Source organism: Phocoena phocoena, chromosome X, assembly GCF_963924675.1.
Source record: "Phocoena phocoena chromosome X, mPhoPho1.1, whole genome shotgun sequence".
Classification (NCBI taxonomy): Eukaryota; Metazoa; Chordata; class Mammalia; order Artiodactyla; family Phocoenidae; genus Phocoena; species Phocoena phocoena.
The window spans coordinates 96,936,939-96,958,755 of NC_089240.1; the positions used below are offsets into that span (position 1 = coordinate 96,936,939).

The following is a 21,817-nucleotide window of genomic DNA, read 5'->3' on the forward strand; positions in this document are numbered from 1 at the left end:
TGTATTTGCAAATAAATTTCAAAAACTAAGTTAACTTTTTAGAATTAAATACAGAAAATATAGTGATTTGCTAAAATAAATAAGATGTGATGTAGTAACACTTCACTATAAAGAATGAATACCAGAACATTTATAAACGGTGAGTGAATCTTATTAAGAATAGTTTACTGCAATAAACGCTGGCTAAATAGAAGTGCATATTGTGAAGCACTATGGGTAGTATATGTTTTGCCACATACTTCTGTTACCTTGAGGTAGATAACACATGTGTACCAAATTCGTCATTCATTTTCAGTTGCTGCTGGTATCATGTGCTTTTAAGAAATGTGTACAGTAGGAAAAACTTGAAAATACTCAAGAATGAAAAATATTTTAAGAAAAAAATAGATATTTCCATGCAATTATGTACAGTCTCACTGTGTAAATTTCAAGGCAAGATTTTTGTTTCCTGTAAAACAGATCATTGTTCTATGAGAGAATGTTTTTTACTTGTCTTAGTGCATTTCTTTTGTCTCCTCCGGCATTGCGTTATTTTGCTCTATTCTTTATTTTTGTGTGCAAATGACATGCCAGTTAAAATGAAAACTATCTCACATGTAGAAAAAAAGTCTGGATTTTAAAAACCAAGAAAAAAATGCTTTCTAAATGACACCATCTGATTCAAGTAAGAAAATGACTTAAACACTAGTAATAACAAAGACAAAACACACTTCATGAAGAATACAAAAAGAAATGCCTGCTGAGTGTTGTAGTTCAGATGTTTCAGAATGCTGCTGTATGTTTTATGAGGAATCTGAGGGGAAGATTTCATAGCAGGAGGTGTTAATGTGGCCTGCATTGATTTAAGTGGTGACCCGGCTGGACTGTGAAACTGTGGGATGCCTATGGATTCAAGTTGCTTGTTAAAGAGGAACTCCCCACTGTTGTTCAGAAATCCTTCCTCACTTCCTCTCTCCTCAAGCTTCCCATCCTCTACCGGCTCAGTTTCTAGCATTTCAATATCTTCTTCCTTGCTAAAGAACTTGTCCAGGTAACTGGGGTAAGTGTTTTCCTTTTCAATTTGCTCATCCTTCCTTACCTCACAACAAAACTGACTTATGAGAAAACAGTCCTCCCCATCACCCACAAACTGGCTATCCCAAGAAGACTGGTACAAGCCTTCTGAGCCAAATTGGCCATTCTTTTTTCCTGTTTTTCTCGGCTTACTGACTTTGATATCAAACTTTTCAATTCTAGTTGGGACACTGAGCTATTCAAGTCATTTAATTTGTCATCAACAGCAGTAGGCTCATGTTGTGAACTAAGTTGAATAGTTCCTGCAATAAAGGAATCAAAATCAAATCCCTGATTCTTTTCCCTTTCTTTTTCAGCAAGTTGCTGTGACGTTATTGGACTTTAACCAATCCATTCCTTTCACATTTTGACTTGCCTTTCTTATCAGATTTTTCTTTGCTTTGTTCTTTCCAATAAGTGTGGGTTCATAGTAATGATTAACTTCACTCTCTCTCCAAACTAAGTTATCTAAGTATGATGATGACCTCGTTTCGTAGTTACCAGTATCTGTTTTCATGATGATCTGGGTATTGCCAACAAGGCTCAGTAGAGTAATTGGTCTCAAAAGCAGGATCCTCCAAATACTTTTCACTATCTCCATCCAAATATTTTCGAGATCAACTTGTACTTCTTCATCAGTGACATCAGACAGAGCTCTTGGGTCAAGCTGAACTTCATCAATATCAAAGTTGTTATGTATAGGCCAATCATGCTCTGAAAATCGACAATCATGGTACCTTTTCCAGTTATAAATGTGACTATGAGTTTCATCCATAAGCAAAATATCATCAACTTCATCTTTAATATGAAAAGGATGACCTGAAATTGGCTCATCCATTGGAAAAGAATAAATACTCATGTAAGGATGAGAAAGCACTTCTTCTGCTGTCAACCGATCCATGGGGCTAAATGTCAAAATTTGTTCCAGGAAATCCAGTGCTTCTCGACTGATTCCGGGGAGCAGCTGAGTTAAGGGTTTGTGTGGCTCAGTCATGTCATTTCTAATGTAAACTGGAATTACGCTGAGAAGCTCCTGTCAATCTTCCTCATGTACAATAGGAATAGACTCTAAAATCAGCTGCGTCTGTTCAAGTTCATGGGCACCTGCAAAGAGGGTTTTACCAGGCAGCATTTCAGCAAAGATGCAGCCTGCAGCCCACGTCAATGGCTTTAGTATAAGTATTAGGAGAAAGTAAAAGAGGTGGGGATCTGTACCATTTAGGAACCAGTCCTTCAGAAAGATGACCTTAATGGGAATAATAGGGATCCATTATCCATGCAAGACCAAAGTCACCTATCTTCAGCACCAAGTCTTCAGTATTAATGAAAAGATTAGCTGGTTTCAGATCTCTGTGCAGTACATTTGCTGAGTGAATATATTTGAGCCCACGTAGCAGCTGATACATGAAAAGCCTGGCATGCTCTTCCAGTAACGGGCCCTGCTCCAGCACATTAGCCAAGTCTGCCTCCATGTACTCCTGAACAATGTAAACACTGTTCAGTTTGGTAAGAGAGCCCACATCATCTGTTAACGGGCTTCCACTAGGACCAAGAATTTCAAACACCTTCACAATGTTATCATGGTCAAGTCTAAGAATTTTGATTTCACGTAGAGCATGTTTGACACTCTGGGGATCAGTAAGGACAATTTTCTTGATGGCTACTCTTTTGTCACAGTCATTGTCTACAGCAGAAAAAAACCAAGCCATTGCCTCCACAACCCAATGGTTTTAAGTCCATATAACTAGAGCCCAGATTTCATGAGACTTTTAAATTTCTCTGCCATTTTGAAACCCTTACTATTGCCTCTTCCTTTCAAATTGTTGAACTTGTGTAAATAAGGAAGAAAATTGGCATCAAAAAGAAAGATCTTTCAAAAAGGTAGAAAAAATAATAATTTTGCTTCCACAGCAAGGTGGTTTCATTGCATATGCCAACCAGGCCTGTTGAGTTCCCCTTAGATTTGAAGCTCAAAAAGCTCTACTCATACTGAGAATTAAAAAGATTGCAGTACTCATAGGTGAAGAAAGGGGCAGTAACTCTGCAGACATTTAAAGAAAACACTCAAGAAACTCAAACGGAATGAAGTGACACTCAGATTTACTGTGCTGAAGGATTTAACATTTGACAAAAATGTGAATAAATATGCACACAACAGGCTTCTATGAACATTCTCCTCGCAGTGCAGATACAGTCAGTGTTGGACTGGTCCTGAGCAGCATCATTCTAAGGTGCTGGCAAGCACTATTTCCGTTTTGCTTCTTTTCTTCCTTTGTTGCTGTATATTTCAACAGGAAGCTCTGGGGGCGGTTGGTTAACAAAATGTCTTTCGTTAGTGACCAGGTGGCTCCAGCTCACCACAACAATCACAATCAAACCTACCGTCCATCTTACTCTGATACAACGGGACTTCTACGATTCATCGAGGGAATGCGGGGCCCACGGACAGCCCCCAGTGTCGGCTCAGGTCTCCGGCTGTGCTGGCGGTGGCGTCTCCGAGGCGCGGTTTTGTGTTATTTTAAAGCAAATTTGTGAAAGTTTTAGGGAAATTTTTAAAATGGCAATATTTTAATTGTAAACCACAACTTTATAAGTCATATATATGTAAAATATAGTTTGTTTTTAGCTATGAAGTTCTATGTCAATATTGCTTTCCTTTCCCCTTTAAGAAGCTTTAGAAGGAGTTTCCGTTTTCTGTTAATTAAAATTTCACAGTAACTTTTTTTTTTTTTTCCGGTACGTGGGCCTCTCACTGTTGTGGCCTCTCCCGTTGCGGAACACAGGCTCCGGACGCGCAGGCTCAGCGGCCATGGCTCACGGGCCCAGCCGTTCCGCGGCATGTGGGATCTTCCTGGACCGGGGCACAAACCCATGTCCCCTGCATCAGCAGGCGGACTCTCAACCACTGCACCACCAGGGAAGCCCCACAGTAACTTTTAATCTATTCTCATTCGGCAGAGTAAACTGTTTGAACAGGGAATAAACAAAAACCAAAAAGCTTTACTGAAACTTAGGATGTGGGGATGTTTGAAATTGGGCATATGAAAGGCAGTGAATAAGTATTGGTTTCAACCTATGATGTAACAGAAGGGAGGTCATGGGGGCATTCAAGGTTAATACCTGGAGTTCACTTGGAGATGTATTGAATATTTTTAAGCCTTGGGTATTTACTGCAAGTAATCAAAAAGATCACTAACTAAAGAAAGCAGATATGGGTATGGGTTACAAATTCACAAACAGCAGTTACTAGGGTGCTCTAATTAAGGCTGTAGATGGTGTCTCTTTGACGTAGCTACTTTGAGTGTTCTAAAATCATGATTGCTGCTCAGTGCTTTAAGAAATCTGCCTGATACCTGGCAGCATGTTGTTGACACTAGTATCAGTAGCTATTAATTTAGACTTGACTAGATTTTTAGTAAATATTAGTATATAAATTTAAGATAAAAGTAAATTGAGGGGCTTCCCTGGTGGCGCAGTGGTTGAGAATCCACCTGCCAGTGCAAGGGACACGGGTTCGAGGCCTGCTCTGGGAGAATTCCACATGCCGTGGAGCAACTGGGCCCGTGAGCCACAACTACTGAGCCTGAGCGTCTGGAGACTGTGCTCCGCAACAAGAGAGGCCGCGATAGTGAGAGGCCCGTGCACCACGATGAACAGTGGCCCCCACATGCCACAACTAGAGAAAGCCCTTGCACAGAAACGAAGACCCAACACAGCAAAAATAAATATATAAATTAATAAACTCTTACCCCCAACATCTTCTTTAAAAAAAAAAAAGTAAATTGATTTTACAGGTTTTGTCCTATATCTTTAGTTTAAATATATTGTAGAAAATGTATCCTCCCAAATAGTAAATTAACTAGTAGCCACCAAAAATTTAGAAACATTGATCCAAAAATTTCAAATGATAAATTGTTCAGTCAGGGATAAGTTATTCATTACTTGAATACTAATCTTTAATAAAATGTGCATTTTAGTATTTATGAATATGTTATTAGAGATTTAAAGGATTATTATAAAAAAGCATTATTCAAAAGAACATTTTAGGTTTACTTTGGTCTTTAGTGAACATTAGAATAATGGGGTGGTCATCATATTTATCATTCAAGTACCTAGGAGAATTACCAAAATTTAATCCTGCTAGTATCATCAAGACTTGATAAATTATGAATACCAGATTTTTTTTTTTTTTTTTTTTTTTTTGGTACGCGGGCCTCTCACTGTTGTGGCCTCTCCCATTGCGGAGCACAGGCTCCGGACGCACAGCCTCAGCGGCCATGGCTCATGGGCCCAGCCGCTCCGCGGCATGTGGGATCTTCCCGTACCGGGGCACAAACCCGTGTCCCCTGCATTGGCAGGCGGACTCTCAACCACTGCACCACCAGGGAAGCCCAGAGATACTTTTTTTAAAATATATTTTCTTCTGTTGAGTTAGCAATCACCTTACATAAATGACACAGTCAAATAGGCTTTTTTTTTCTTTTGAATATAAAGTACCAGATTATGGGTGTGCTTAATGTATTAAAATGAAACCAAAACCAAAAAATCTAGAGGCATAAATTTAAAGCCACAATAATATCTTATTCTCTTACCTCTATCTTTTCTTTTTCCCGCACTACTGTGCTAGGGTAGAGCCACATACTACAAATAGCAGAATTTTTCATTAATGTATACTTGGTTAGGTAGAAAGCACCAGGAAAACACTGATCATTTCTTCTTTGTCCTTCTCCCTTTCCCACCCAAGATCCATAAAATTGCTGAGTCTTCCATTCTCTGGAGAAAATATAAACAGAGACATGGAAATCATTGCCATATTCCCATAGGGAAAGACTTGAAGCCAACTTGAAAGGAACTAGCTCAATGGCAAATCATAAGGAAAGCTTCAGGGTGGATGGGTTGTGGGACTGTTTCAGGGAAACAAATCCAGGGTGTTATTAAAAAAGGTATTATACATCATATTGAGCCTTTCAGGTGTCTGGTCCTGGTGGAACTTCAGGTTCACGAATTTTTACAGGTAGAAAAGTTCTCAGAGCTGAGAGGCTTGAGATAGGAAAGTACATAATGCAAAATTTATTCAGCTGAAAGAACGAGGCCGACAGAATCTGTCTTTAGCTAAGTTTCTTATTTATTTCAGGATGTGGTAGTCAGACTGCATAGCCACAGAGCAGCGAGTCTCAGGATGATGCTTCTAGACCTATGTTTTTGGCAAATAACTTGTGATACATATAAGATGGTTAATTTCAACTGGGATAACCTGGGATAACTGGGATAAATGTATGCAGCCCATCTAGGTTCTTCTAGCAATAGAATTGCCTCTACTGTAATATAAGAAGTCTGTGTTTATATTATTTAGAGTGGCTTATATAATTTAGAGGTTTATGTATTTATTTAGTAAGGGTCGACAAAATTGGAAGTGGAACTGGAGAGTGTTTGTAATCCAATCTTGGCATCTATGTCAAGAGAATTTTCTCTTTTTATTTAAGTTGATGGAAAAGTATATTGTTAGAGATATGGGGTTTAAGTTTGAGTAAGAGGTGGGTTATTAGTTACCAGGCTTCTAGATCATGTAGGCCATTAGTAATCACAGCCAGTTCATCGGGAACAGAAGACCAGCTTGGAAGAGGTCTCCCTGAAATGGTTCACACAAAGACACATCAAGCGACAAGCCCTTTGACAGAAACTGGAAGGAACTTCATGATGCAGCAGTTAACAGTCACATGGGTGGGGAGGTTGAACATCCTGCATAGTGCTGCCAGGAAATCCCTATTTTATACTAAGAGGGGGCTGGCTGGTTGCATATGTAGGATGTCCCATCTCCCCGCCCACATCGTCGAGACATACCAGACCGCCCACATCATCAGGACGTATACCAGAAACACCACTCTGCCTCACTGAAGAACCATAAAATCTACGTGTCAAGGAAGTACAAATGCTGAGCTACATGACTAGAAAGGCATTCTGACAAATCTTCATTAGAGGATAGAGTACTGTTTTCTATGACCTTGGCTCATGAGAGACAGTGGGTGTATGAGTGGATCTGTAAGCTCAGGGCCAGTAGGAAATTATTGAACAATAGTAGCCAGATGAAGAACCTGCAGAGTTCCCAGCAACTCCACTAGCCATACAGGTAATGCCTCCAGAATTGCACCTCCTCCTCTCAGCACTACACCAAGGTAGGTGAGTTTAGTAGTTGGACATATTTACTTAGGGTGCTCAGAGACAGAGTAGATAGAGGGAGAGAGAATTTAATTCCTACTGCAGAGAGAAGCAAAGGTTATAGCCTAAAAAGCATCCCAGAATTTCAGGTCTGAGTGTCAAGGTAATACTTTTTTAAATGTCTCAACTTCAGAAGCAGGAGATTTGGGTGCAGTGGCCCAGAGAAGATCCAGTAATTCTAAATCAAGTTCAAGTGGGTGCAAACACAGTCTAGTATCGGGGAAGAATCAAGTTGCAAGGGAGTGGGTGTGATTCCAAGGGAGAAAGTTAGTGGCATTCCCCGAAAGCATTTAGAAGAAATAATTGATGTAAGATGCAGTATCCAATGATATCCAGGAGACTCCATCAAAGGCAAGGTGATAGGAAACATCAAGAACAGGGCTGAGCCCTTCAAAAACATAGGATAAGGAATAAAATAGTAAAGCAAAATCCAGCTTTACTGAATTTTATGGGCTAGACTCTTCTACTTCTGGATTCTCTAGAGAAGATAATCTCAGAATAAAAATAAGTCCATATATTTATTGAACTAATTTATTTAACTAAAATATATTTAAATGGAATAAATATAGCTTTATTAAAAATACACTGTCATACTTACCTTCTCAATTTTCTCCATAGACTGAAAATTTCACTATGGACCTGTATATGAAAATTACTGATCTATAGGAGATGCTGCTGATAATCAATTCTGTCAATAGCATCAACCTGAGTGACAGCCTAGGATGCCATTGAGTTTTCCAGACTTTAATTAAGGTCCACATTAACCTGGCCATCTCAAAAGACTTTGGAGTTCTAAAAAGGCTTTATTCACTATGCATTCAAACCTGGGTTAAGTTTCCAGTAAACTGCCCTGGCTTTGGCAGTCTTCAAAGAGTGCAAGTGGGCCAATGTTAGACTAAGGAAAAGGCTGACTCAGGTTTGGGGATTCAGAGCTCTTGTATCCTTTTAATTTAATTTTATTTTATTTTATTTTATTTTATTTTATTCTCAGCAGCACACTCTCCACTGAAATTCTGGCCTCGGTTCATGGTTCAGGAAATTTGTGATTTCATGTCTAAGGACCCCAAAATCCCACAAAATTTATGGGCCAACCATTGTTTATAATTATAATTCCCTTATACCTGTCTATGGAGTCTACAGAGATATTCCTTCTTTCATCACTGATAATGATAATTTGTGTCTTCTAGTTTTATTTTTCTCCCTCAGTCTGTTTGGAAGTTTATCAATTTTATCAATCTTTTCAAATAACCAACATTTCATTTCATTGAATTTTGTCTGTTATTGTCTTTCCTCAATTTCATTGATTTCTGCTTTTGTATTTATTACCTCCTTTCTTATGATACTTTGGATTTAATTTTTACCCTTCTTTGTCCATTTAATATTGAAGCTTATCATGGATCTGAGATATTTTTTCTTTTCTAAAATAAACCATTAATGTTAGTAATTTCCCTCTGAGTACTGCTTTAACACTGTCACACAAATTTTGATGTTTTAATTTTCATTTAGTTCAAATTATTTTCTAAGTTAATTTATCTTCCTTTTTGAAACATGGATTGTGTAGACCTGTGTTAATTGCCAGATGCTTTGACTTTTTCAAGATATCTTTTTGTTACTGATTTTTAGGTTAATTCTGTTATGGTCAGAGAATATACATTATATGATATCAATTATTTTAATTCCTTAAGATTTAATTTATGACTCAGGATGTGTTGTTTCCCAATCAATTTCCATGAGCTCTTGAAAAGAATGTGTATACTCCTATTGTTGGGTAGAGTGTTTTGTAAATGCCAATTTGTTGTAGTTTGTTGTTAGTGCTGTTCATATCATTGGTAATTTTCTATCTACTTGTTATGTTAATTACTGAGGAAAAGATGTTGAAATCTCAAAGTATAATTATGATTGTACTTTTTTTCCCCTAGGGAATGCACACTTTATGGATAGAGCTATAAAGAAATGTTAAGTTACTGGTTACTGTAAATGTCAGGACTGTGGTTAATTTGGGGGGGAGAAGGGTTTACAACTGGGTCAGAGCACATGGAAGGGCTTCTAAGGTGGCTGGAAAAGTGCTATTTCCTTTTTTTGGTAAAAGATACATATCATAAAATTCATCATTTTAACCATTTTTAAGCATACAGTTCAGTAACATTAAGTATATTCACACTGCTGTGAAGCCATTACCACTATCCATTTCCAGAATTTATCATTCCAAACTGAAACTCTGTACCCATTAAACAATAACTCCTCTTGCTCCCTTCCCCCAGCTCCTGGTAACTACCATTCTGCTTTCTGTCTCTGTGAATTTGACTATTTTACAAACCTTATATAAGTGGAGTCATCATTCTGTGTCTGGCTTATTTCACTAAGAATAATGTCTTCAAGGTTCCTCCATGTTGTAGCATGTATCTTAATTTCATTATTTTAAAGATGAAGCAATGGTCCATTGTACATATATATATGTGTGTGTGTGTGTGTGTATATATATATATGTATATGTATACATATATATATATACATATATATAGTGATTGTACTTTTGTTTTCTTTTTTTTTTTGCTTCATGAAATTTGAATCTCTGTTATTAGGTGCATAAATGTTCACTATGGTTATATTCCCTTGAGGAATTGACATTTTTATCACTATAAAATGGTTTCTGTTATCCCTAGTAATATTCTTTGATCTGAAATTTATTTTGTCTAATATTAATATAGCAACTCCAGCATTCTTTGATTAGTGTTTGCATAGTTTGCCTCTTTCCATTCTCTTACTATATATCTATCCACATTGTATTTAAACTTGTAGGTTTCTTATAGACAGCATATGGTATTATTGTTCTTCTTTTTAATCCAACATGGCTATCTCTTTAAATTGATACAAATTACACCTTATACCATTTACATTTAATGCAATTATTAATTTGTTTGTAATTATGTCTGCTATTTTATTATTTTCTATTTATCCCTTCACTTTTTCATTCCTTTTTTTCTATTTCTGAATTATTTGGTGGGTTCTACATTTCATTTTAGTATTCCATTTTTATTGATCTGTTGAAGTTTTACTATATTTCTCTGTACAATTTTTTAGTGATTTCCTCTTAGATTGAAATATACATACCTAATCTGTCAAAATTTCCTTATAATTAGTACTTTATTCACTTCAAGTGAATATAAAAAACTTACAACCATATCGTCCCCTTGGCGCTCCCCCTTTTTGTTTTAATTGCAATATGGAGTACATCTATATACATTGAGAACCTTCAGATGATTTTATAATTTTCCTTTTTGACAGTCACATATATTTTAAAGATTTAAGAAAAGAAAAAAAATTATTATATTTTCCCAGATTGTTTACCATTTCTGTTGTTCCTCACTTATTCTTTTTTTTAAAATCAGGAACCTTCATTTTTTATTAATTTTTATTGGAGTATAGTTGCTTTACAATGTTGTGTTAGTTTCTACTGTACAGCAAAGTAAATCAGTTATACGTATACACATATCCCCTCTTTTTTAGATTTCCTTCCCATTAAGGTCACCCCAGACCACTGAGTAGAGTTCCCTGTGCTATACAGTAGGTTCTTATCAGTAATCTATTTTATTCATAGTAGTGTATATATGTCAGTCCCAATCTCCCAATTCATCCCATCCCCCTTCCCCCCTTGGTATCCATAAGTTTCTTCTCTACATCTGTGTTTCTATTTCTGCCTTGCAAACCAGTTCATCTGTACCATTTTTCTATATTCCACATACATGCGTTAATACACAATATTTGTTTTTGCCTTTCTGACTTACTTCACTCTGTATGACAGTCTCTAGGTCCATACACGTCTCTACAAATGACCCAATTTCATTCCTTTTTATGGCTAAGTAATATTCCATTGTATATATGTACCACATCATCTTTATCCATCCGTCGATGGGCATTTAGGTTACTTCCATGACCTAGCTACTGTAAATAGTGCTGCAGTGAACACTGGGGTGCAGGTGTCTTTTTGATATATGGTTTTCTCTGGGTATATGCCCAGTAGTGGGATTGTGGGGTCATATGGTAATTCTATTTTAGTTTTTTAAGGAACCTCCATACTGTTCTCCATAGTGGCTGTATCAATTTACATTCCTACCAACAGTGTAAGAGGGTTCCCTTTTCTCCACACCCTCATCAGCAGCTGAGGGTTGTCTTTTCGTCTTGTTTATAGTTTCCTTTGCTATGCAAAAGCTTTTAAGTTTCATTAGGTCCCATTTGTTTATTTTTGTTTTTATTTCCATTACTCTAGGAGGTGGGTCAAAAAAGATCTTGCTGTGATTTACATCAAAGAGTGTTCTTCCTATGTTTTCCTCTAAGAGTTTTATAGTGTCCAGTCTTACATTTAGGTCTCTAATCCATTTTGAGTTTATTTTTGTGTATGGTGTTAGGGAGTGTGCTAACTTCATTCTTTACATGTACCTGTCCAATTTTCCCAGCACCAGTTACTGAAGAGACTGTCTTTTCTCCATTGGATATCCTTGCCTCCTTTGTCATATATTAGTTGACCATAGATGTGTGGGTTTATCTCTGGGCTTTCTATCCTGTTCCATTGATCTATATTTCTGTTTTTCTGCCAGTACCATATTGTCTTAATTACTGTAGACTTGTAGTATACTGTAAAGTCTGGAGGTCTGATTCTGCCAGCTCTGTTTTTTTGCCTCAAGATTGCTTTGGCTATTCGGGGTCTTTTGTGTCTCCATACAAATTTTAAGAGTTTTTGTTCTAGTTCTATAAAAAATGCCATTGGTTCTTTGATAGGGATTGCATTGAATCTGTAGATCGCTTTGGGTAGTACAGTCATTTTCACAATATTGATTCTTCCAATCCAAGAACATGGTATATCTCTCCATCTCTTTGTGTCATATTTGATTTCTTTCATCAGTGTCTTATAATTTTCTGCATACAGGTCTTTTACCTCCTTAGGTAGGTTTATTCCTAGGTATCTTATTCTTTTTGTTGCACTGGTAAATGGGATTGTTTCCTTAATTTCTCTTTCTTATCTTTCGTTGCTAGTGTATAGTGATGCAAGAGATTTCTGTGCATTAATTTTGTATCCTGCAACGTTACCAAATTCATTGATTAGCTCTAGTAGTTTTCTGGTGGCATCTTTCGGATTATCTATGTATAGTATGATACCACCTGTAAACAGTGACAGTTTAACTTCTTCTTTTCCAATTTGTATTCCTTTTATTTCTTTTTCTTCTCTGATTGCCGTGGCTAGGACTTCCAGAACTATGTTGAATAATAGCGGCCAGAGTGGACATCCTTGTCTTGCTCCTGATATTAGAGGAAATGTTTTCAGTTTTTCACCATTGAGAATGATGTTTGTTGTGGATTTGTCATATATAGCCTTTATTATGTTGATGAAGCGTCCCTCTATGCCCACTTTCTGGAGAGTTTTTATCATTAATGGGTGTTGAATTTTGTCAAAAGCTTTTTCTGCATCTATTGAGATGATCATATTGTTTTTATTCTTCAATTTGTTAATATGGTGTATCATATTGATTGATTTGTGTATATTGAAGAATCCTTGCATCCCTGGGATAAATCCCACTTGATCATGGTGTATGATCCTTTTAATGTGTTTTTTTTTTTTTTTAATTTTTTTTTTTTTTTTTGCGGTATGCGGGCCTCTCACTGTTGTGGTCTCTCCTGTTGTGGAGCACAGGTGCCGGACTCACAGGCTCAGGCTCAGTGGCCATGGCTCATGGGCCCAGCCGCTCCGCGGCACATGGGATCCTCCTGGACCGGGGCATGAACCTGTGTCCCCTGCATCGGCAGGCGGACTCTCAACCACTGCGCCACCAGTGAAGCCCTTAACGTGTTTTTGAATTCTGTTTGCTAGTATTATGTTGAGGACTTTTGCATCTATATTCATCAGTGATATTGGTGTGTAATTTTCTTTTTTTGCAGTATCTTTGTCTGGTTTTAGTGTCAAGGTGATGGTGGCCTTGCAGAATGAGTTTGGGAATGTTTCTTCATCTGCAATTTTTTGGAAGAGCTTGAGAACGATGGGTGTAAGCTCTTCTCTAAATGTTTGATAGAATTCACTTGTGAAGCCATCTAGTCCTGGACTTTTGTTTGTTGGGAGATTTTAATCACAGTTTCAGTTTCATTACTTGTAATTGGTCTGATCATATTTTCTATTTCTTCCTGTTTCAGTCTTCGAGGTTATACCTTTCTAAGAATTTGTCCATTTCTTCCAGGTTGTCCATTTTTTTGGCATAGAGTTGCTTGTAGTAGACTCTTAAGATGCTTTGTATTTCTGTGGTGTTCATTGTAACTTCTCCTTTTTCATTTCCAATTTTACTGGTTTGAGTCCTCTCCCTCTTTTTCTTGATGAGTCTGGCTAAAGGTTTATCAATTTTGTTTATCTTCTCAAAGAACCAGCTTTGAGTTTTATTGATCTTTGCTATTGTTTTCTTTGTTTCTATTTCATTTATTTCTACTCTGATCTTTATGATTTCTTTCCTTCTACTAATTTTGGGTTTTGTTTGTTCTCCTTTCTCTAGTTCCTTTTGGTGTAAGGTTAGATTGTTTATTTGAGATTTTTCTTGTTTCTTGAGGTAGGATTTTATTGCCATAAACTTCCCTTTTAGAACTGTTTTTGCTGCATCCCATAGGTTTTGGATCGTCATGTTTTCATTGTCATTTGTCTCTAGGTATTTTCTGATTTCATCTTTGACTTTTTCAGTGATCTCTTGCGTATTTAGTAATGTATTATTTAGCTTCCATGTGTGTTTTTTTTACTTTTTTCCCTGTAATTTATTTCTAATCTCATAGCGTTGTGATCAGAAAAGATGCTTGATATGATTTCAATTTTCTTAAATTTACTGAGGCTTGATTTGTGACCCAAGATGTGATTTATCCTGGAGAATGTTCTGTGTGCACTTGAGAAGAAAGTGTAATCTGCTGTTTTTGGATGGAATGTCCTATAAACATCAGTTAAATCTATCTGGTCTATTGTGTCATAAAGCTTGTGTTTCCTTATTAATTTTCTGTCTGGATTATCTGTCCATTGGTGTAATTGAGGTGTTCAAGTTGCCCACTATTATTGTGTTACTGTCGATTTCTTCTTTTATAGCTGTTAGCATTAGCCTTATGTACTGTGGTGCTCCTATGCTGGGTGCATATATATTTATAATTGCTATATCTTCTTCTTGGATTGATCCCTTGATCATTATGTAATGTCCTTCCTTGTCTCTTGTAACATTCCTTATTTTAAAATCTGTTTTGTCTGATATGAGTATTGCTACTCCAGCTTTCTTTTGATTTCCATTTTCATGGAATATCTTTTTCCATCCCCTCACTTTCAGTCTGTATGTGTCCGTAGGTCTGAAGTGGGCCTCTTGTAGACAGCATATATTAGGGCCTTGTTTTTGTATCCATTCAGCAAACCTGTGTCTTTTGATTGGAGCATTTAATCCATTCACATTTAAGGTAATTATTAATATGTATATTCCTATTACCATTTTCTTGTTTTGTGTTTGTTTTTGTAAGTCCTTTTCTTCTCTTGTGTTTCCCACTTAGAGAAGTTCCTTTAGCATTTGTTGGACAGCTGGTTTGGTGGTGCTGAGTTCTCTTAGCTTTTGCTTGTCTGTAAAGCTTTTGATTTCTCTGTTGAATCTGAATGAGATCCTTGCTGGGTAGAGTAATCTTGGTTGTAGTTTCTTCCCTTTCATAATTTTACATATATCATGCCACTCCCTTCTGGCTTGCAGCACTTCTGCTGAGAAATCAGCATTAACCTTATGGGAGTTCCCTTATACGTTATTTGTCGTTTTTCCCTTGTTGCTTTTAATAATTTTTCTTTGTCTTTATTTTTGTCAATTTGATTACTTTGTGTCTTGGCATATTTCTCTTTGGGTTTATCCTGCCTGGGACTCTCTGTGCTTCCTCGACTTGGGTGGTTATTTCCTTTCCCATGTTAGGGAAATTTTCAACTGTAAACTCTTCAAATATTTTCTCAGGTCCTTTCTCTCTCTCTTCTCCTTCTGGGACCCCTATGATGTGAATGTTGGTAGGTTTATTGTCCCAGAGGTCTCTTAAGCTATCTTCATTTCTTTTCTTTTTTCTTTATTCTGTTCTGTGGAAGTGAATACCAGCATTCTGTTTTCCAGGTCACTTAACCGTTCTTCTGCCTCATTTATTCTGCTATTGATTCCTTCTAGTGTATTTTTCATTTCAGTTATTGTATTGTTCACCTCTGTTTGTTTGTTCTTTAATTCTTCTAGTTGTTTGTTCTTTAATTCTTCTAGGTGTTTGTTCTTTAATTCTTCTAGGTCTTTGTTAAACATTTCTTGAATTTCTCGATCTTTGCCTCCATTCTTTTTTCCAAGGTCCTGGATCATCTTCACTATCATTATTCTGAATTCTTTTTTTGGAAGGTTGCCTATCTCCATTTCATTTAGTTGTTTTTCTGGGGTTTTATCTTGTTCTTTCATCTCGTACATAGTCTTCGGCCTTTTCATTTTGTCTATCTTTCTGTGAATGTGGTTTTCATTCCATAGGCTGCAGGATTGTAGTTCTTCTTGCTTCTGCTGTCTGCCTTCAGGGGTGCACATATCTTTTTGATTTATCGTTTTCTCCAGGTGTGCCCCAGATTGGGATTGCTGGAACATATGGTAGCTCCATTTTTAGTTTTGTGAGGAACCTCCATATTGTTCTCCATAGTGGTTGTACCAATTTACATTCCCACCAGCAGTGTGGGAGGGTTCCCTTTTCTCCACATCCTCTCCAGCATTTATTATGTGTAGACATTTTGATGATGGCCATTCTGACCTGTGTGTAGTTTTGATTTGCATTTCTCTAATAATTAGTGATGTTGAGCATCTTTTCATGAGTTTCTTGGCCATCTGTATGTCTCCCTGGAGAAATGTCTATTTAGGTCTTGTGCCCATTTTTTGATTGGGTTGTTTGTTTTATTGATATTGAGCTGCATGTGCTGTTTGTATTTTTTTTTACAAGTTTTCTTTCTTTCTGAAGAACTTCCTTAAAAATTTTTAAAGTCTCCTAGCAACCAATCTCTTAGTTTCCCCTCCTATGAAAATCTCTTTCTTTCACATTCATTCTCGAAGGTATTTTCACTGGATATAAAATTCTGAATTGTGATTATACTGCCTTCTGGCCTCTGATGAAAGAGTTATTTTTCTCAGCTGCTTAAAAAGTTTTTTCTTTATCTTTTGTTTTCACCAGATTATTATGTGTCTAGGCATGATCTTATTTGAGTTTAACCATTTGGGTTCTGCAGAACTTCTTAAATCTGTAAATTTATTTTTCATCAAATATGGAATATTTTAGTTATTTCTTCAAATAGTTTGTGTCTGTATCAGTCTCTCCTCTCCTCAGATTCCAATGGCACAAATGTTAGATGCATACATATGTCCCATAGGTCCCTACTATGTTCATTTATTTTTAATTTTTTCTCATTCTTGTTCAGTTTGGATAATTTCTATTGATTTGCATTTGGTTTTAATGACTCTTCATCTACCATATCCATTCTTCTATTGAGCCCACCTGGTGAGTATTTTCCCTGTTATTTTCTGCAGCTCTAAACTCCTCATTTGGTTCTTTTCATAAGTTCTATGTCTTATTCAAGAAGTCCTCTTTCTGTTAATTTCAACAACATCCACCGTTTCTTCACTGAGTATGGTTATGGGAGCTGCTTCAAAGGCTTTGTAAAGACTGTACTGTCCAAGTTTAAAATTTAATGTAATTGAAATGTATTTAATGCATTACTGATTACAATAATTGCTGTTGGTTTTTGTAAGTTATCAAATTTAAGGGGATTCCCTTTATCTCTATATAATTAAAGTTTTAGTTAGGAATGGCTCCTGTATTTTATCAAGTTATTCTTAAAAATCTATTAAAAGATCATAAAAGTTCTTTACAGATGATAATATAAGGGATTATATTGGTAGATTTTTATAATATTAAATTACCATTGCATTCCTGGAATAAGTTTTGTTTTAATGTAATATATTTTTCATTTTACTCTTTGCTGGATTCTATTTGTGAGTATTTTGTTTGTAATTTTGAATCTATATCAATGACTGCTATTTGTCTCTAGTATTATTCTTTCAGTATTTTGTAAGTTTTGATATTGACACTGTATTATTTTATGAAATGAATTAGAGAATTTTAAAAACTTTTTTGTGGTTATTCATCTTTTCATATATGTTAACTTAAAGACATCAATTGGGCTTCCCTGGTGGCGCAGTGGTTGAGAGTCCGCCTGCCGACGCAGGGGACACGGGTTCGTGCCCCGATCCGGGAAGATCCCACGTGCCGCGGAGCGGCTGGGCTCGTGAGCCATGGCCGCTGAGCCTGCGATCCGGAGCCTGTGCTCCGCAATGGGAGAGGCCACAACAGTGAGAGGCCCGCATACCGCAAAAAAAAAAAAAAAAAAAAAAAGACATCAATTATAACTTCTTTATTTCCATTCTAGCTTTAGGATGGCTTTACAGTCCAACATTTCCACATTCCTTAATTATATTATCAGAATATTGGAAAATTATTTTTTCTGTGATGGAATTATAATTTTCAGGGTGGGGTTATTCCTTTATACACTTAACAAATATTTTTTGAGTGCCTACTTTGTGCAAGGCAAAGCTTGTCTCCATTATTTCATAGAAATAAAGCCCTTGTATTTTTTCATTTGCACAAATGAACTGAAATTTTACAGTGTCTATTATTCAGTTTTTGCCATTATTGTCAATATTGGTGGGGATGCCTGTGATTTTTGGAGTTACTAAGGCTGACGTAACCTGTGAATGAATAAAAGAATGACTGAATGTAGGAAAATGTCTTATGAAACACTACACAATTTTTACCTCTGAAAACAAGATTTAATCTCATTCAACTAATTGACCTCCCCCATGGAAATTATGCTATATGGCCTTTTTGCTATGCAACTTCCACAAAACTTTTCACATATTTCTTGTCTGGAATGTGCCTGATCACATAAATTTATCTAAAGAAAGTACACTTTAATTCCATTGAGACAACTTGAAAAATCCATTTGTCTTCTTAACAAGACAAATATGAAAACTAAATTCTAAATATTTTGAATTAACAGGTCTGTAGTGAAATCCAGGAAGGAATATATTTAATAAGAATCTTAGGGGATAATTGTGATCAGCCATAATTGTACATCTTGTATGTTTGGAAGTAGATTTCTTGAAAACCCTGTACAAGGAATATTGTCCTCTATTATAAAAGCAATTGAATTTATTATTCAATAAGAAATAGTGTATGGTGATAGGAGGTACCTTAGTGTTCAGGAAAAAGTGTCAGACTTGGAGCAAAATTCTTTACTCACACTGTAGACTTGAACAAGTCTGAAACTTTGAGACACATTTTCCTCACACTGTAGGATAACAGAACTGACACTACAGAATTTTTTGTGTTGTATGGAATATAACTAAAAATGAAGTACCTAACACTGTGCTTGGTATATGACAGGTACTGTACAATAGCTATTGCCATTTTTGCCATTATTAAATATGCAACTGCTGAAAAATGACCAGATAGTGTATTGACTTTGCAGAGTGGATATGTATCCTCATGATGCTATATATTGGCATATGGTGAAGTTGGGTTTAGAGTGAGGTTATGATCTGTTGAGAGGGATGTATTCTTTTATACATTTAACAAATATTTATTTAGTGCCTACTTTGTGCCATGCATTGACCTAAGCATTATGAATAAAACAGTAGAAAAATAAAACAGATAACAATATTGACCCAATGCATCTTATATTCCAGTGGTTATGGCAACAAAATTTTCCACATAATGGCAGTGAGGTAATACTTGTGTATTTGAAAAATAATTTTTGAACGGCAAACAGTTCGAGAATACCCAAACCCTCAACACCATCAACTTCTAGGTGGATACAATCTGAGGAGATTACAAGATAATGATGAACAGAAATGGACATTCATAAACATTTTTGTTTAGAAAAATTTTTAATAATGTATTTGATTTCTTTGTTGTGCTCCTTGAATTCCAATGGTTGTTAGTTACACCTCTGCAGATAAAAACTATTAACTCTATTAACTCTAAAAATAATACAAAAACAACTATCTAAAGGTACTGGAGAAAAACCTAAAACAAAATGATTCTGGAGGGTCTCAAGACTTGGAAGAAGAGAACAGCACTGGTTGAGTTTCCAAATTTCATGACTTACAGTCAAAGAGGAAGATGCAGTCTATGTCAGGTCAAGTGCCTAAACCTCAAAAATCTGCAGTTATTGTAGCCCAAAGAAACTGAGGACAGAGTTTGAGGAAATCTCAAAGCTGAAAGTTGAGGGAGCATATAGGAAAGGGTAGAGATAGAGGGAACCATAGATTCTTCTCTGGGGAACCATAAACTTGGCTTAAATCTCTAGCTAACCTCTGAACCATACATGTCCGGGGCAAAATCAAATTTCCTGAGTTGCCAAATTATAAAATTCAAAATATTCAAGTTTCATCAAAGGTAAGAGGAATGCAAAGAAACTAGAAAGTATGGCCCATTCACAGGAAAAAAAAATTAATAGAAAATGATCCTGAGGAAGCCTAGGCATTAGACTTACTAGACAAAGACTTTAAATCAACTCTCTCAAAAATGCTCAGATAGCCAAAGGAAACCATGGACAAAGAACTAAAGGAAACCAGAATTTGTCTCAACAAATCAAGAATAGCAATAAAGGGATATAAATTATAAAAAGAAATCAAATAGAAATTTGGAGGATGAAAAGTACAAAAATTCAATTAAAAATTTACTAGACCAATTCAACTGCAGACTTGAGCAGAAAGAAGGAAGAATTAAGGAACTTGGAGATAGGTCAATTTAGATTATCCAGTTTGAGGAGAAGAAAGAGAAAAAAATGAAGAAAAATGAACAGCACCTGAGAGAAACAAGATACTATCAAGTTTACTAAGCTCAATGAATGCTAAGCATATATTACTCCAAAAGATCCACACCAAGACATTATGGTCAAAATTACAAAGGATCTTTAAAAAATTAATAATGAATTTTCTTCAGAAACCATGGAGGTCAGAAGGCAGTGGGATGACATATTTAAAGTGCTCAACAGGGGCTTTCCTGGTGGCACAGTGGTTAAGAATCTGCCTGCCAATGCAGGGGACATGGGTTTGAGCACTGGCCCGGGAATATCCCACATGCCGCAGAGCAACTAAGCCCGTGCACCCCAACTACTGAGCCTGTGCTCTAGAGCCCAAGAGCCACAACTACTGAGCCTGCGTGCCTAGAGCCCATGCTCTGCAACAAGAGAAGCCACCACAATGAGAAGCCCACACACCACAACTAGAGAAAGCCCGCATGCAGCAAAGAAGACCCAGCACAGCCAAAAATAAATAAATTGGAAAAAATAAATAAATAAACAAAAATAAATAAATAAAGTGCTCAACAGCAACAGCAACAACAACAATTCTGTCAACCAAGGATCCTGCATATGGCAAAACTCTAAACTATCCTTCAAAAAATGGAGAAATTGAGATTTAAGGCACAATAAAGTCAACAAAGTTGATAAACCTTTAGCTAGAAATACTAAGAAAAAAAGAGAGAGAAGACACAAATTTCTAAAATTAAAAATGAAAGCGGGGCTTCCCTGGTGGCGCAGTGGTTGAGAGTCCGCCTGCCGATGCAGGGGACACGGGTTCGTGCCCCGGTCTGGGAAGATCCCACATGCCGCGGAGCGGCTGGGCCCGTGAGCCATGGCCGCTGAGCCTGCGCGTCCGGAGCCTGTCCTCCGCAACGGGAGAGGCCACAACAGTGAGAGGCCCGCGTAACGCATAAAAAAAAAAAAAAAAAAAATGAAAGCGGGGAAGGGCATTATTACTGACCTTACAGAAATTAAAAGGATTATAAAAGAATAAATGAACAATTGTACTCCAACAAACCACATAACCTAAATAAAATGGACAAATGACAAATTCCTAAAAGCATGCAAGCTACTAAAAGTGACTCAAGGGACTTCCCTGGTGGCACAGTGGTTAAGAATCCACCTGCCAATACAGGGGACTCGGGTTCGAGCCCTGATCTGGGAAGTCCCCACATGCTGCGGAGCAGCTAAACCCATGCGCCACAACTACTGAGCCTGTGCTCTAGAGCCCATGAGCCACAATTACTGAGCCTGCATGCCACAACTACTGAAGTTCGTGTGCCTAGAGCCCATGCTCCACAACAAAGAGTAGCCCCCACTCGCTGCAACTAGAGAAAGCCTGTGCACAGCAATGAAGACCCAACACAGCCAAAATAAATAAATTAAATAAATTAATTGTTTTTTAAAGTGACTCAAGAAGAAATAAAGACTCTGATTAGACTTTATAACAAGTAAAGACATTGCATCAGTAATCAAAAAATCTTCCAACAAGACGAGTTCTGGACCAGATGGCTTCACTGGTCAAATTTTATCAATTATTTAAAGAAGAACTAATACCAATACTTTTCAAACTCCTACAAAATAAAAGATTAGGGAACATTTGTAACTCATTCTATGAGACCAGCATTATCCAGATACCAAAGC

General features: G+C 36.8%; 1 protein-coding gene and 1 pseudogene across 1 annotated transcript in view; one reads left to right on the top strand and one right to left on the bottom strand.

Moving 5' to 3' along the window:
* The window catches only part of HTR2C (5-hydroxytryptamine receptor 2C), a 99,574-nt gene that overhangs the window by 55,290 nt on the left and 22,467 nt on the right, over positions 1-21,817 (top strand). The gene's annotated exons all lie outside the window — the stretch shown is intronic.
* Positions 617-2,839, bottom strand: LOC136142718 (mitogen-activated protein kinase 6 pseudogene; annotated as a pseudogene).